This window comes from Tachypleus tridentatus, unplaced genomic scaffold (assembly GCF_004210375.1).
Source record: "Tachypleus tridentatus isolate NWPU-2018 unplaced genomic scaffold, ASM421037v1 Hic_cluster_2, whole genome shotgun sequence".
Taxonomy (NCBI): Eukaryota; Metazoa; Arthropoda; class Merostomata; order Xiphosura; family Limulidae; genus Tachypleus; species Tachypleus tridentatus.
In genome coordinates, this window is record NW_027467782.1 from 12,492,596 (window position 1) to 12,509,289 (window position 16,694).

Below are 16,694 nucleotides of genomic sequence, written 5' to 3' on the forward strand. Positions count from 1 at the left end.
GTTTTATTAAAGTTTTAACATTGTGAATATGGATTAATAAAATAAGTATAAGATTGAGTCGTCATGAGTACCTTACCATAATTGTCTCACATCTAATGTAAGATAAACATACTTTGTCAAGTGACAAAATTAAAACCATGTAACTTGTATAATAAAGTTACAAGAAAGAGGCTACATCAACACTGTGAAATAATAAAATATGTTTTATATTTGGTTACGGTTTTGTTAGCATTCATTTATTATTCCTTCTATTGTCTAGTTTATCTCTGAATTTTAATTGCATTAAAATAATAGCTTACCTTCTAAATGATCATGTTTAATTTGAGTACACATGCATGTAATATGAAACTGGCATCAGTTTTCCCTGGTGGTGATGTACAGATATCATAAACGTTGTACATTAAGAAAATTACAGTTTCATGGTTTGTAATCTTGTGATCTAACAAGTGAATGAAAATCTTACATTGAGCTTTCACAAGTTAGTTCACAAGATATTGATGAAGAATATTATTACTGATTATTACTAATTGTTGTTAGTGATTTTGTGATTACGTCTGTTGCTTTTTTACTCCTGATTCATTTATTCATTGAAATATTTATTATTCTGAATTTATATATTGTATTGTTCATTAACATTAATTTCAAGTCCTAGCCTCACACATATTCATTTACTGTGTGGTAAGTTATCAACTTTGTATTTCAGTAATTTAAAAATCACCTTTTGGATTTCTGTGATTGTCAAAGTATTATTTTTTTTGTTCTATTCTGGTTGTAGTGGCAAATTACTCTATACCATTGCAACATCTTTTTCTACTGATGTCTTTTTCCAAAACAACATTACTTCCTCTCACCCAAAGCTATTTCAGTCCTGGTTTGCCCTTTAAGCATTGCTATAAAAATGTTTGCTATCAGTGCACCAGTCTTTTCTACTCCTTTATTTTCTTACCATTTCAGAACATGTGCTGATCATGTGACCACCCTCCATCAATCATATTGTGTCATTTATTACTGGCATTGCTAACTACTTCTGCCACTCTAGCACTATGCTAACTTTCTCAGTTGGCATTCTATTGTATAGACATGTGTTTTTTAAATCATTCTTCATGTAACAAACTTTGGACCATGACTGATCACAAATTAATATCACTTTTAACTTGTGTTTGATTTCTATTGTTTCTACTTGTTTGTTTTAGATAAACTTCTATTTTTTAATTTGTTAATATGAATTTGAGATTTAACCCTTTTGCCCTGGGTATCCTTTACTGTGCATGAAACAAAGTTTTAGTGTCTTATGTTCACAATTTATTAATGAACTTTTTTGACATCATTAAATGAATTAACAGAGTGTAAAGTTTCAACTAATAATCTATATTTTAATACTTTAAGTTTTATAATCTTAATTTTGCAGGGCAATATTTAAAAAATACTGTGTTTCTCCGAGTGTGACACTTTTTCTAGACATCTTTTCTCATCTGTTTTATCCATCACACATTCATAAAGTACAAAATTAAAGTTACTCACTATAAAATCTTGATTGCTCAGACAAAACATAATTTTTCATAATTTTCAATTTTGTATGGTTACAAAGCTGTCATAGAATATCAGACCCCTCTTACTGCACCCACCTGTCACATCCTCTTTTTGTTAATAGTTGTTTTTTACATTTTACCTGTAACTAATAGAATATCAAGGTTTGATCTATTCTATGACATTTTGTATTAAGTTACAGACAAGTGTCAGTTTCTCTTACAATACAACATTTGTTACCATCGGAATCATGACAGGTAACTTGGGTGAATTTGTAACAGCTTTTGTTGCATAGTTAGAAAGCCAGAAATATTGTAATTGTTTGAGAAACTTATCTTCCTTTTGCATGTTATTAGTCTATGTTCTTTGTATTCGTTAATTAACAAAATATTTCGTACATTGCAATCATTACTATAAAAATATGCTTAAGTGTTCTCAACATTTGACACCAAGAAAAAAAATTAATTGGGTAAGTACTTTATTTCTTGTTTTTCCTGTTTATTCTTTATTCAATACTCTAAAGGTAATTAAAATGTAAAAATAGGGATTTTGTAAGGTTAGTTAAGATTAGATTAGGTGAAATAAATAATAATAATGTAATAAAAATGTTTTACAAGACAAGAATGCAAGCAACTAGGTAGTAAGTAGTTCATGGGTAGTGTAATTCAATAACATAATGAGAGCTACGTGCATATTGAGTGATGCAACTTATAATGGCACGAATAGTAGTTACAGTTCAAAGGGTAGTCAAACGGGGAGAAAAGTAAAGTTTAATTGTAAATGGATGTATACTGTTATGAGTATAGTTTCATATTACAATTTGAAATCATTCTAGAAAGAAAAGTAGAGTAATTTTAATGTATTTTATATTTTTTGGACAAAGTCTCCCACTCTCACCTCTAGAAGCAGAGACAGAACCTTCTGCAACTGTAATTAATGAGAACAGAGGCATCTATTTTACTCCAACATCATGAAAAGATCCCATGTGAGATGGACCTGTTCCAACCAATTAGTTTATTATTTTATCTATCAATACCTATCTGGGAAAAGCTGATGATTTTGATATTATGGGTATCACTGAGACTGGGTTAACTTTGAACAATTTTAGCACTTTTTATTTGAAAAGCTCGTCATATAATAATAAATAAGTTTAAGTCACAAACTAGAAACATTCCAGGTTTTCAACAGCAACTCCGGACGATCCTTACTTGCATATCTACTGTTTCTGTGTCTGCTGTTTGCTTCAATCCTTTTTTTTTTCACTGTCCTCCTTAGGCCACTGGGCATCAAAACCGGCACCAAATCCCACGTGCAGCAGTCTGTCAAAGTTGTTTAACTCATGACGTCATGGTTTTCTTGTCGAGAATAAACGACCTTACAGAGAAACAAACCAAGCATGAGTTGTTGCTAAGGGTAGAGTTAACAACAACGATTTGTTCTCAAGTTCCACATAACTGTTTCAGTAAGTCGGTCAATTAGAACATAGAAAAAGCTGACGAAAATAAATAACAGGTTAAATAATCATCAAGTTTCTCACGATACAAGTTAGTGATTTGATTACGATTGGTTTTGCATCAAGGGCTGTCATGGACTGATGATTGTGGCTCTCAACTCACAATGTGCAAGTTGAAGGTTCGAATCCCGTCACTCAATGTAGGATATCAAGATTTAGCACATATGATAGAAGAGAGGACCACAGAAATTGAGATGGAAAACTATAAAGACAACATCCAATCTTTGTGAATGTTAGCATGCTCAGAGACTATAATAGCTTCATTCTGAAACTTATACACTCATACCCTGTAAAGACGTCATCAACATCAATAAATACGTGGAGATTAGTTCACCCAATCATAATCTTTCTGCAGCACATTATTTGTTCTACTTTTAAACTCTCTAAAGTTTATTGTATCTTAATTAACTAACGTGTGGGAATGTCAAGTTTCCAAAAATATGATGCGTCTGTGAAAGTTTCTGTCATTATCCGAAGCGTAATTCAACCATCTGCTGTTTGTTTTGTTACGAGAAAGTTTCTTTAATTACGTTATGCTTTGGAATGAACTACAACCATAATGCTCGTTTACAAAGAAAATAACAATAACTTAATCAGGAGACTAATTACTTTGTTGTTGTTTTTTCAAAACAAATTTTACCAAACAACCAGATTGTAAACAGCCAAATTGTAAACAACCAGATTGTAAACAGCCAATTGCGTCAACATTATTCTTTATTGATTCCTCCAGATATATTTTCTAGAAACTTACAAAAGTAAAGTAGACATTTGGCAGATAAATTTATTTCTATAATTTCAACACGGCTCATTCTAACAGCATCAGATACAGTTTGGTAGAGTTTTACTTTGGGGTAGACAGTAAGTGTTAGTTAATATTGTTTAGAGAGAAACGTCTAACCTGATTGGAGGGCCCCGGCATGGCTAGGCAGGTTATGGCGTTCGACTCGTAATCTGAGGGTCACGGGTTCGCATCCCCGTCGTACCAAATATGCTAGCCTTTTCAGCCGTGGGAGCGTTATAAAGTGACCGTCAATCCCACTATTCGTTGGTAAAAGAGTAGCCCAAGAGTTGGCGGTGGGTGTTGATGACTAGCTGCCTTCCCTCTAGTCTTACACTGCTAAATTAAGAATAACTAGCGCAGATAGCCCTCGTGTAGCTTTGCGTGAAAATTCAAAACAAGCAAACCTAATTGGAGAATATAGCAAAACTTTTCATTTAGTTTCATGAAGGATTACAAAAGAACTTCTGAGCTAACTCCAAGAACACAATAAAATTACTGAGCTATCTATTTCAGTCATTGGTTATTAATATCACGTTTTATGGGAACTGATATTTTAAAAAAAAGTATTCTTACCCAAAAATTGAAAATGAAACTTTTAATACCATACACACCGGTTGTGCATTTTCACTTCCGTATGGAACATGTTATGGAGTCTAATAATTGTAAAATGTATTAAAATGATGGCGAGGAAGTTAGAGCACGTGGCTCCTTATGTGAAGTTCACGAGCTCGAAATCTCGTCCCAGCCAAACATGCTTGCCCTTTTCAGCCATTATAATGGGGACACTATAATGTTATACTCAATTTCATTACTCGTTGGTAAAAAAGTAAGTAAAAGCTGGCGATGGGTAGTGATAACTTGATACCTTCCCTAGCTGTGTTTCATTGCTAAATTCGGGACAGTTAGCGTAGACAATACTGGCGTACTTTTGCGCGAAATTCCGAACAAACAAACGTACATTTTAGAATATGACCAGTGGGACTGCTGCCCTCTATCGGAAACTTTTGAAGTTCTCTTATTAAGGAAAATTCATTTCGTCTTAGCTTTTGATACCGTATTCTATCTTATTTCATTCCTTGCAATCAAATTGGGAAGAGTTTCAGTATAATATAATTCTGGAATTGTTTTTCGTTTTTGCGATATTTATGATTTACTAATTTTTGTTTCCATTCGAAAGTGAATAAATGTCTAATTTACAGTGTAGAGAAAGAAACTTGGTTCCCAAAAATAAAATTTCGATTTTTTAAATCTAGAAACTGAAGATAATTTTAAAGAGGTATAAAATAAAAACATGTTCATGTGACGTGTAAGTTTTCGTGATTTAACTACAATTTTTAAAATGTTATAAAATACTTTATAATTACTCTTCTTTTTCATTTATTCCGGCAGATGGCGGGAAACTAGTGATTTAACTATAATTTTTAAAAGGTTATAAAATATTTTATCATTATTTTTCTTTCTGATTTATTCCAGTAGAAGGCGAGAAAAATACTACCTTGTATGATTACCTAAAATTTAATTATTATTATACATCTAATTTTTTATTAGTGTACCTAAATAATAAAACTTACTAAATACTAAATCATTTCGTCAGGATGCCGTTGTCAGGATACTCCTACTAAGGACTAGTTTTTGTCATGACCGAGGTTCGATCCTGTGTTTTCTTATACAGAAGGGTTGAAGATATATCAGTACGTATGCATATAATAAAATTAAATTGTTATAAACATGTAAATTAGAAATTATAGCAACAAACAGTAATTCATGTTGAAAAAATTAAAGTCTACGTGATCTGATGTTTTTATCAAAAATATTACACAAAATACATTAGAGTTTTTATCTAGAAATATCAATAAATAATGTACATTTGAAAGTTTATAATAATTAATTTCATCATCCCCCACGAGTGGCACAGCGGAATGTCTGCTGACTCACATCGCAAGTCTGAGGATTGCGTGTTCAAATCCTCGTCACATTAAACATGTTCGCCTTTTCAGCGGTAGGGGCGTTATAATGTAACGGTCAATCCCACTATTTGTTTGTAAACAGTAGCCCAAGCGTTGGCGGTGATGACTAACTGCCTTCCCTCTGGTCATACACTGCTAAATTAAGGACGGCTAGCGCAGGTAGCCCTCGTGTAGCTTTGCGCGAAATTTAAAACAAATAAAAAAAATATAAAAAATAGGGTTTCGATACCCGTGGTGGGCGGAGCACAGAGAGCCCATTTGGTACCTCTTTGCTTAAATCTATTCAAACAAACAATAAGTTTGAAAAAAAAAAAGCTTTAGGTCTTTCGTCGTGGTTATCTTGGTAAAAATATTATTAATTGCGTGGTTCAAACGGTCTAATTTTGTGCTTTAAAAATAAACAATTATAACAATAAAGAAAGAGAAAAAAAAGTTTTATTATCAGCATACTCCGCCATCTTGTGCTAGATTATGTTAAACTTTAGATAAAATTCAAAATTGTTTATGATTAGGTTTCATAACTGATAAAAGTAGTTTAATTTTCTATGTTTTCTATTGTAATTTCAGAATGTGGGAGAGAATAAAAATTGAAAAAAAAACTTAACTCATTTATCATTTCTATAAATGACATCGTCCATAAAATATTCTAAAATGGAATAATCATTGTGTCTTCACCAGTTTAGAAGGTGGACGGAGGATCATGTTTTTCTACTGTTCTCTATTCCCGCATAAAATTATTTTCCTAGTTCAAGCTTCTAATCGCCAGTCCATTTACTGATTTCATCAAGCCAAACAAGGTTCTATCTATATCTGTCTTTTTTTCTTTCCATTTAATTGTGTCCTGAGTAAACCTTCCATTTCTTAAATAATAGGCCCATAAGTAATTTTGTATTTCTGTGTAGTAAAATGAAACAGCAAAGGTTAATTTTGAATTTCAATAGCATCTGGTAAGTCGTGAAAATTGTTAATGAATATAAAACTAAAGTACAAGTAATGGTAAAATGGTGCAGGATGAATGTATCAAGTTTGGACAACGTGTTGGCCTTTACAACTTGTGGAAAACAAACAAACAAATATTATATATATTACATGTTTAATTAATTCTCACGAAGAAATAGAGGAACTATGAAAATGAGATATTTGAAACGATTAGTAAAATATATGAACAACACGATGTTTTTAATACTGTCAAAGCAATGAAGTAAGCATGTCACCGTAACCTTCGCAAAAGGGAGTCCGCGGGGCTCGACAGACTTAAGGACTGTCAACAAGGACAATAAACATGTGAAGTCCATCTTTTATATCTCTCCAGCGGTACAACGGCATGTCTTCACACTTATAAATCTAGATGTACGTGGTGGGCGGAGCACAGATGATTCATTGTGTAGTTTCGTGCTTATTTATCAATAAACCATCTTTTGTTGTACACTGACTGTGTCGGAGTTCACGTATCTGTTTTTTTTTTCATGCTTGTTTAAAGGAACGTTCTTCATAAGCAATTAATGTTCATAGAATATAATTTTTATATGTTATTATACTTAATTCTAAGACTATAGGAAAAACTGGTTTAGCAGCAACTTTGAATGTACAGATAAATATATTTTATGATGGTTCAAATTATATTTGCATATATAAATAGTAGTAACGTTGTAAATTACATCAAACGTATTTAGGTGGTTAAATTAGCGCTAAATAACAATTAACGAAAGTTGGTTAAAAAATTCAAAATCGCGATGCGTGTATAAAAAATAAAAATACAGATCATGAACTCGGGATGAAAAATTGACAGCCTTACTGTGAAGGTTTGTTTGTTTTGAAATTTCGCGCAAAACTACATGAGGGCTACCTGCGTTAGCTGTTACTAATTTAGTAGTGTAAGCTCTTGGGTTTACTCTTTACCAACGAATAGTGGGATTCATCGTCATATAATACGCTACCACGGCTGAAAGGGTGAGAATGTTTGGAGCGACGGGGATTCGAACCCGCGACCCTCATATTATGAGTCGAACGCCTTAACCCACCTGGCTGTGCCGGGCATTTACTGTAAAGGACGCTAGACTCGCAATCGTGGGTTCGAATCTCCGCCCCACCTAACTTGTTCACCTTTTTAACCTTGTGAGCGTTATATGTGGTAGCCACTCCCACTATTTAGTGATAAAAGAGTAGCCCAAGAGTTGGCGGTAGGTGGTGATGACTAGCTGCCTTCCCTCTAGTCTTACACTGCAAAATTAGGGAGGGCTAGGGTAGATGGCCCCCGTGCAGCTTTGCGCGATATTCAAAACAAACCAAATCATAACGGAAATTACCCGTAGTGACAACACAAAATACATTACTCACGATGGTATAAAATACCTAGATCTGCGTCACCAAAGTTTATGCATAAATATTCAAACATGTCAATAATAGTAGATAGACTGCTACGAAGAACAATAAAACATTTTGATAAAAATTGGAGAAAAAATGAACTATTATGTGAGATCGATAGATTGAATATTCGCGCAAAGCTACTCAAGAGTTATCTGCGCTAGCCGTCCCTAATTTAGTAGTGTAAGACTAGAGGGAAGGCAGCCCGTTATCACCACCCACCGCCAACTCTTGGGCTACTCTTTTACCAACGAATAGTGGGATTGACTGATACATTATAACGCCCCCCACGGCTGAAAGAGCGAGGATGTTGGTACGACCGGGATTCGAACCCGCAACCTTCGGATTACGGGTCGAACGCCTCAACACGCTTGGCCATGTCGAGCCGGTATACATTAGATTAATAACTAATAATTAAAGAAATAAAATAAAAACAGGCCACCTATGAACTAAACATCACATTAGTGAGGAACTTGAAAATAAACATTGAAAGGTAATTTACGTAAATATTTTTAGCTGATCCCCTATTATGGAAGTGCGATTGATGGAACTGTAAAGAGAAATGATATCAGTGATGTCGAGAAACCCACTTGTTGAGAAATTTATATGCAAAAACGGCTCGTTTGGGTTGAGAAAATATTTTACATATTTCTATGTTTTTGCATATAAAAAAAGAGAAATGATATGTTCTTACCAAATACATTGGTGAATGATGCATGAACATTGCACTGATAGGGGCCTGAGCAAGTGCGGGTTACTCTGGCTCTCATGTAATATTTATTGACACATTAAACAGTTCAGATAAACAAAGAAAAGGAAGAGGCCAAGTGCACTTGACCCTTCTGGGTATATATTAATACCCAAACGACGAGAGAGAGTGAATCGTCCGCAGTAATAGATACGTGTGTGTACAGGGTGTCCCAAAATATGTATACACACTTGAGTGATTATAAATACAATGTTTATTAAGATATATCTAGGTTTTATAATCCAAGTTTAAGAAGACAACTGTAGAATCTTTTGAGTTATCGCAGGTGTTCGAACTGATGACCGTTCTGATCCGGGCACCGCTGATAGCGCGGTGAGATTTAACGAATCATTTTATTTGGTACTTGGGCGCATTCTCTTTCAACTGCTTCTCTCAGTTCATTGATGTTTGCAGGTTTTGTGTTACAAACCTTATCTTTGACGTATCCCCATAAAAAAAAAGTCCAGAGATGTTAGGTCTGGTGAACGGGGGGGTAATTCACTGCTACCTCTTGGCCCAATCCATCTGTTCGGCAAAGTTTTGTCAAGATAGGCCCTCACATTACGATGGTAGTGGGGAGGTGCTCCATCTTGCTGGAAAAAAAAAACTCCTCATCTCCAAATTGCTCTCGAATGCGTGACACGCTAGATTCTTGCAACAAGTTCAAATAAACGAGACCAGTGTTTGTGTTTTCGAAAAAAAAAATGGTCTAGTTATGCCCAACGCTGATAATCCACACCACACTGTTAACCAGTGGTAAGTTTACGTGGTGTTCAACCGTAACAGGCGGGTTCTGATGAGCCCAGTAGGTGCAATTGTGGCGATTAACTGAGCCACTTAACTTGAATGCGGCCTCATCGCTACAGACAATCTTTTTTGGAAGCTGTGCATCCTCTACAGTTTTTGTCAGGTACCACTCACCAAATCCAGTCAGAATCATCTTCATTGAGGGTGTGGACTAATGCTGGAATAAAACTTTTCCAATGAGCGTGCTTCAATATGCGATGGACGCTCGATTTTGGGATTCCTGTTTGCCGAATAGATTTTCTTGGAGATCGGTGGAGACTTTCCCACAGCTCTGCTTCTCGTGTGGAACTGGTGGACGACTGCAAGCTTCCAGAATGCCCTTTATGGACGTCTTGAACAGTTCCATTTGCTTGAAACGTGTCTCTAATACGAGTAATGGTGAGTGGATATGTTTGAAATTCCTTTCTAAAACCGTCTTTACACTTCAGCTACGTTCTCACACTTCCAGTAACACTTTAAGATAACTTTCCTTTTATCAAAGCTTAGTTTTACTTCTTCCATTACTTCAAATCCGTTGTATCTGTAAAATAAGAAAGTTTGAGTTATAATCATTTAAAGTGTGTATACATGTTTTTGGGACACTCTGCATATATCCAAAACACATGTAATACAAACACACAGTAAATAATAATCTAAGCATAATAAAATTATTTATCAAGAAGCAAACACAACAATTTAAATAAATTATTAAATAAGCCCATAAGAAATAACAACAGGGAGCAGCTGGCATGGCTATTAACACTTTTATTGTTTGTTTTTAAATTTCGCGAAAAACCTACGCGAAAGCTATGTGCGCCCGCCGTTCCTGATTTAGCAGCGTAAGACAGGAGGAAAGGCAACTAGTCGTCACTACCCACCGCCAACTCTTGGGCTACTCTTTTCCAACGAATAGTGGGATTGACCGTCACATTATAACGCTCCCACGGGTGAAAAAGCGAGGATGTTGGTGCGACTAGGATTCGAACCCGCGATCATCAGACTACGAGTCAAACGTCTTAACCACCTGGCTATACCGGGACAAAAGATTGGAAACGTGAAAAACAGGATTCTTTCTGAATTTAAAATTTTCTCAAAATACTTTCATTAAAATGTTTGTAAGTATGAAATGCTCCTTGTTTTGGGGACCTTACGTATGACGAGTTTGTATAAATTTATCTTTAATTTTAAACGATTTGCTTCACCAATATATAATTCACCACAATTTAACCAATATTCTGAAGAATATGTTATGTTTGTTGAATTGCAGTTTAGCAAATTATTAAGAAAAAACAAAAATGTCTTTATTATTTTATTTATTGTTTTTATAGTTTTCATACACCGAAATTATACAAATGTATTTCTTTCTTTCGCAACAGAAAAAAAAAATCTTCATGACGGAAACCCCACTTGAAATAAAAATGTATCTCAGAACGGCTGGTATGGGTATTAATACTTTTATTGATAAGGAGAAAACAACGTTCCGAGGTCATCGTCAGGTTAACAAAGATAACTTAAGAAGGTAGAAACGTTGTTTTCTGCTTATCAATAAAAGGGCCCGACATGGCCAGATGGGTTAAGGCGTTCTGAGGGTCGCGAGTTCGAATCCCACTCGCACCAATACATGCTTGCTTTTTCAGCCGTGGGGGCATTATAATGTTACAGTCAATCCCACTATTCATTGGTAAAGGAGTAGCTCAAGGGTTGGCGGTGGGTAGTGATGACTACCTGTTTTCCCTCTAGTCTTAAGGCCTGGCATGGCCGAGCGCGTAAGGCGTGTGACTCATAATCCGAGGGTCGCGGGTTCGTGCCCGCGTCGCGCTAAAACATGCTCGCCCTCCCAGCCGTGGGGTTGTATATAGTGACGGTCAATCCCACTATTCGTTGGTAAAAGAATAGCCTAAGAGTTGGCGGTGGGTAGTGATGAGTAGCTGCCTTCCCTCTATTTTTACACTGCTAAATTAGGGACGGCTAGCACAGATAGCCCTCGAGTAGCTTTGTGCGAAATTCAAAAACAAACAAACAAACCCTCTAGTCTTAGATGATTTATATTGTAAATTCTCTGTATTTTCAAATATTTTTCATTATGCATTTAGTATCATTTTACAATTATATTAAGAACTTTAATGTCTCATAATCTAGTTATATCAAATCCCATACTTAAATTTATCTTTAAAAAAATCATTGTGTACGAGACATATCTATACCACTATTAAATAGTATTTCATAAGTGTAAGTAGTTTTACTATACAAATTATCAAGAAAACCTTTAGATATGGGATTGAGAATGAACTTTCAGCTTCATTTATAATAAGATATTATGAAACTGTATTTATTTCTATCTTTTAACACGTTTAATTATTTGCATATCGACCCATCTCTTTGTACAGTTCATCTGTGTCTTTCTCACATTGCAGGCTAGTCCTCGAAAGAACAAAGCCAACAATAGACAAGAGGTAATACTTTTTTCACATTCCTCGCATCTCTGTTTATTGTTCAAATAACAATACCAGTGGTATTTTACTTACTGACTGATAAAAGAAATATGCAAACAATTCACAACACAAGTATAATAATGTATTTTAGATTTTAAAACTACTAATTAGAACACTATGTTTCTCTTCCCATTTATTCAAATGACATACGAACAATGTGAAATATTATATCGTGGTCAATGTTGCTTATTACACCATATAGTTAAACAATAAACAATGAAAGAAAACTGTACTTTTTAAAACAAGTGTTGGTCACAATGAATAACATTGTAAAATGTCTTCAATATTACATCTTTAACCAATTATAAATATTATACTTCAACCAGTAAGAATATACACATTTAGTTTATGTAATGTAGATTGTGCTTAATAGTATTTTTCATATATTATAGTAAATAATTCAGAAAGACAAATAAACATAAAATGATATTTAAAATATATTACTTTTATACTTTTATCATATTATTAAAGTTATTTGTAGAAATAAAATAAATAACAAATGTCCACACAATAATTTAACAGCTCATGTTCTAATAATTAATAATCTTATTTACTGAATGTAATTCACATTTCACTAGATGTCAGGGCAGTTTAGGTGTATGATGTCACCCTTATAGTGTTTTCAAGTTGTACATAAATTATTTATCTATTGAAAACACTATAAGGGTGACATCATACACCTAAACTAATAAAAAGTAAATAATAAAACAAAAAAAATTATTTTTATCAAATAACGTGACACTTTAGTCAATTAAAAGTGTTTGTAAAATAGAAATTGGCCTATAAACTTAGTTTACACCATTGTGTTATTTAGTAGTAAATCATATATTAAGACGTTCTTTTGCTTAATGTTTCAAGTGGGGTAAAACCCAACAGCTATGTGGGTATGCGTGGTACTATACTTTTATGGCTTAGGGTCCGTATAGTGTCCTCCCTATTAATTGTATGACCCTGGCATGTGGTCATCAGTTGCATACCCACACAGTGAGTTGGGGAAGACCTCTAAATATTCTAAAAGTAGAAAGAAAACATATCTTTTATTTGTTAGACTCCGTTATTTAAAGTACGGTAACATTTATTGATGTTGAAATTGGAATTTTAGGATTTTCGTTATACGCCACTGCAAGGGAACAGTTCAATTTGTTCTTTCTTATTAACTGAGAAGCTCCGGAAAGGGGCTATCTGTGTTTAGCACACATTTAGTATCTAAACTTGTTTTCAAGCATTGTAAGTCCACATACATACCACCGTGCTACTGGGAAGACTGGTTTCCTCAATCATTTTTTACGCTAAGAAATATCTTCCGTAAGATGACAAACTATGCCACAAAAACGCTTGTGAACTTTCGTTCCAAACAAATGTGATGTCAAAGAGTCATTTTACATGTACTGCATGATAACAGTAGAGTCACAAATTAATTATAAAACACGAAGTACAAGTTCAAGACAGGAATAAGAAACTTTCACCATTATACTTAACTAAATGTTTTCAAACGGAACTTACTGGCTCATATCAACTTACTTCAGTTGAAAAGAAAATCTCTATAAGGTCCGGCATAGCCAGGTGGGTTAAGGCGTTCGACTTGTAAACCACGGGTTCGAATCCCCGTCGCACCAAATATACTAACCCTTACAGCCGTGTGGGCTTGCTGCCTTCCCTCTATTCTTACACTGCACAATTACGGACGGCTAGCGCAGATAGCCCTCGAATAGCTTTGCGCAAAATTTAGAAACAAACAAAACTTCTACGTCCTTCAATTCACGTTTTGTTGAAACAAATAAGTAGAAGGAAATGAGAACAAAAAGGTTAAAAAACATAAAATCCCATGTATGGTATTATACCCAGACGTACGCCTATGCCACTGGGGGGAGTTACTTAACATTAAGAAAATCATTTGTTTTAAAAATTTATGTCAGGCCAGGACATGAGATTAATAAACCTCACTCGTGTATCACCTGTTGTGGTGGACACAGAACACTAGATTTCCTACCCTTGTGATGACGTTTGTCCATAGTTGTTCTTTATTCGGCAGTCTCTCTCGCACCTTCTAAGCCTGATATACATGCACCACAGAAAAGCTTCGTGATGTGTTTACTGGCGCCGCCTACCTGCAGTAGTGCTCAACAACACAAGTGTTTAAAATAGTTTCTATTTGCTGGTGTTTATGGATATTTTTCAGGCACTAAAGTAACTCTTGGCATACTGTCCATTGTGATAATTCACTCCTAACTACAAATAGGCTCCAAGGCCTTTATTCTGAGACGCATATCAACAATACAATAAAAAATACTTTGGCGTAGAGGTCGCACCAACTAGAACGAGAAATCTGAAGCCCAGACACGTGAATATATTATAGTGGTATTATTATTGCTACTATTGTAGTTATTTCTTGGTAATCGCAGAGCTATACAGTAGGCTATCTATTCTGTGTTCATGGAGGGGACTGGAACGACAAATTTTAGCCTTATAAACCTCATATTTGTCTTCTATCCAGCGAGAAATATAATACATGCATTCAACTAATATTTATAACAACAGATAAAAATTAAATGTTCTTTCAAGATTTTCTTTTGTGAAAGTATTGCAAATAAACATTCTTTACAAGGTCCCTTGGTGGGTTAGTGGTAAAATTACAGACTTACAACGCAAAATCCGAGGTTAAGTTCTCTTCAGTAAATACGGTGGAAAGTTTATTAGAACTTTGCTTAATTAGCCAATCAAATGCCATCTCTGATGGGATGACGGTGTGGCTATCCACTTAAAATTTGGGATTAGAGACCTCCGTCAATGGACAAAACATATAACCCTATATTTTTTCAAGCAAAGCTCTGGAGGCTAACCGTTATATCTGAGGTTTAAAATATTAATTTATTCGATTTTTGTGTTGGACAGAGTACAGATACTGCACTGCGACACTTTGCGCTTAACAACAAACACTTCCAGCTGTGAAACAAGACCAGATGTCGTTATTACTCGATAACTTCTTAATGATTTAGTAACTGTTTTTTGTGATTTTGATCAAAACAGAGGTCGAAAATCTTCTCTCATAATGTGTGACCTGCTATCTAGTGAGTAAAATAAAACGTAATGACTACATCTGTTTGTTTTTTAGAGATCATACCCTTGTAAAATAGGAAATAAAACATATGGAATGGTAGTTATTCGTAAAATTTCTATGAGGTATATGTAAAACGAAATAAATTTGCTAATCAACGTAATGATTTAAATCGTTTTAAACACTGTCCATCTACACTATCACTTTACTTGTTTACGTACTTTTTACTGTACCTAATATTTTGTTTTTGGATACATTTATAGCAATTCTACGAATAACCAACGATTTATACTTTTTGTTAAAAATGTGATTTTACCCTTTGTATTAAAATTAGATTCTGTTTAGTTTCATCAAGGTTCGTGTTATGATTGCCAATTGTTTCTTCTGCTGCATACCTTGACCACTGAGAATGTTTCGTTTTTTATTTTTAACACGCTTCAAAGTATCTAGTTATCTCATGATGTTCCTGTTGAACTTGTGTTGCCATACACATGATGTCAACATCTTTACATCTGGCCTTCTTCCATTGGTACTGCTCTTGCTGTGATGGAGACGTTACTCTCAGATTAGTAAAGCTCAAACGAATCTTCTCAAGGCCAGATGGTTGGGTCATCTTGAATCTTCCTTTAATATTCCGTTTGACTTGACATTAGCAAAGTATGGTTTAAAATGCTTTGTGGTTTGGTTCCTTTCCTCTCTTGACGTTCTTTGGTTTGATGTTTTTGTCTTCTCATTATATTATGAACGATTTTTTGTTACAGTCCTGCTTATATTATACCTAATTTGTAATTTCTTTATCAACAGGTCTTACCTCTTATGCGGTATGTCGGTGTTGCATTTCCCCCTGGAGAAAAGTTGTATATGGATTATTGATCGTCTTAGCATTTTATTTGAGGAAAGATAGGGCTGAGCTTGTCTCGTGGCTCGCTCTACATTTATATTCTGATAATAGGTATCTTGAGATTTCGTGTATCAGGATAAAATGTTTATCACTACTGTTTATCTTATCTGTGTAATGTCTGTTTTGGGATGGCAATCCCTGTTTGTCCTTTCTTTCACTACTCGTTGGGTGTGGAACTCAGGGTTTTTTAGCTCTCTACTTTCCTTGTTGTTTCCCATGTACTTGGATTCTCTTCTCCAGTATTTCCAGCTGTTCATCATTGTCAGAGAGGTTAGTGGTTTTGATGTTTTGTCATTGTAGAATCATTTTCTTTATCATTTACTGGTCTCTCGACATTTTCACTAAACTGGGGAACATCAACTTTATCAGTTGATTACTTTTGCAACATCAACTGATTTTACAGTAACTCCAATTAATGAATTATTTTATATGGCATAATTTATAAATACTCATAGGTAATTGATTATATTGATTAATCAAGTTAATTTTCCAGTTCTATAAATTATCATTTATACAACTGAATATAGCTAAGAACTACGGAACTTGGTCTTAGGAAAATT

General features: G+C 34.5%; 1 protein-coding gene across 3 annotated transcripts in view; it reads right to left on the minus strand.

The window, feature by feature from the left end:
- Positions 1-2,591: 2,591 nt before the first annotated feature.
- Positions 2,592-16,694, minus strand: part of LOC143243129 (uncharacterized) — a 40,622-nt gene continuing 26,519 nt past the window's right edge. The window contains exons 1-3 of one of the 3 annotated variants that reach the window (XR_013023957.1): positions 14,169-14,600; positions 5,393-10,227; positions 2,592-2,901 (exon numbers count right to left, since the gene is read on the minus strand). The gene's annotated coding sequence lies outside the window, so the exon portion shown is untranslated. Of the gene's footprint in view, positions 2,902-5,392; positions 10,228-14,168; positions 14,601-15,025; positions 16,481-16,694 lie in introns of those variants that run through there. The other 2 variants (XR_013023952.1, XR_013023966.1) reach the window with 2 other exon arrangements.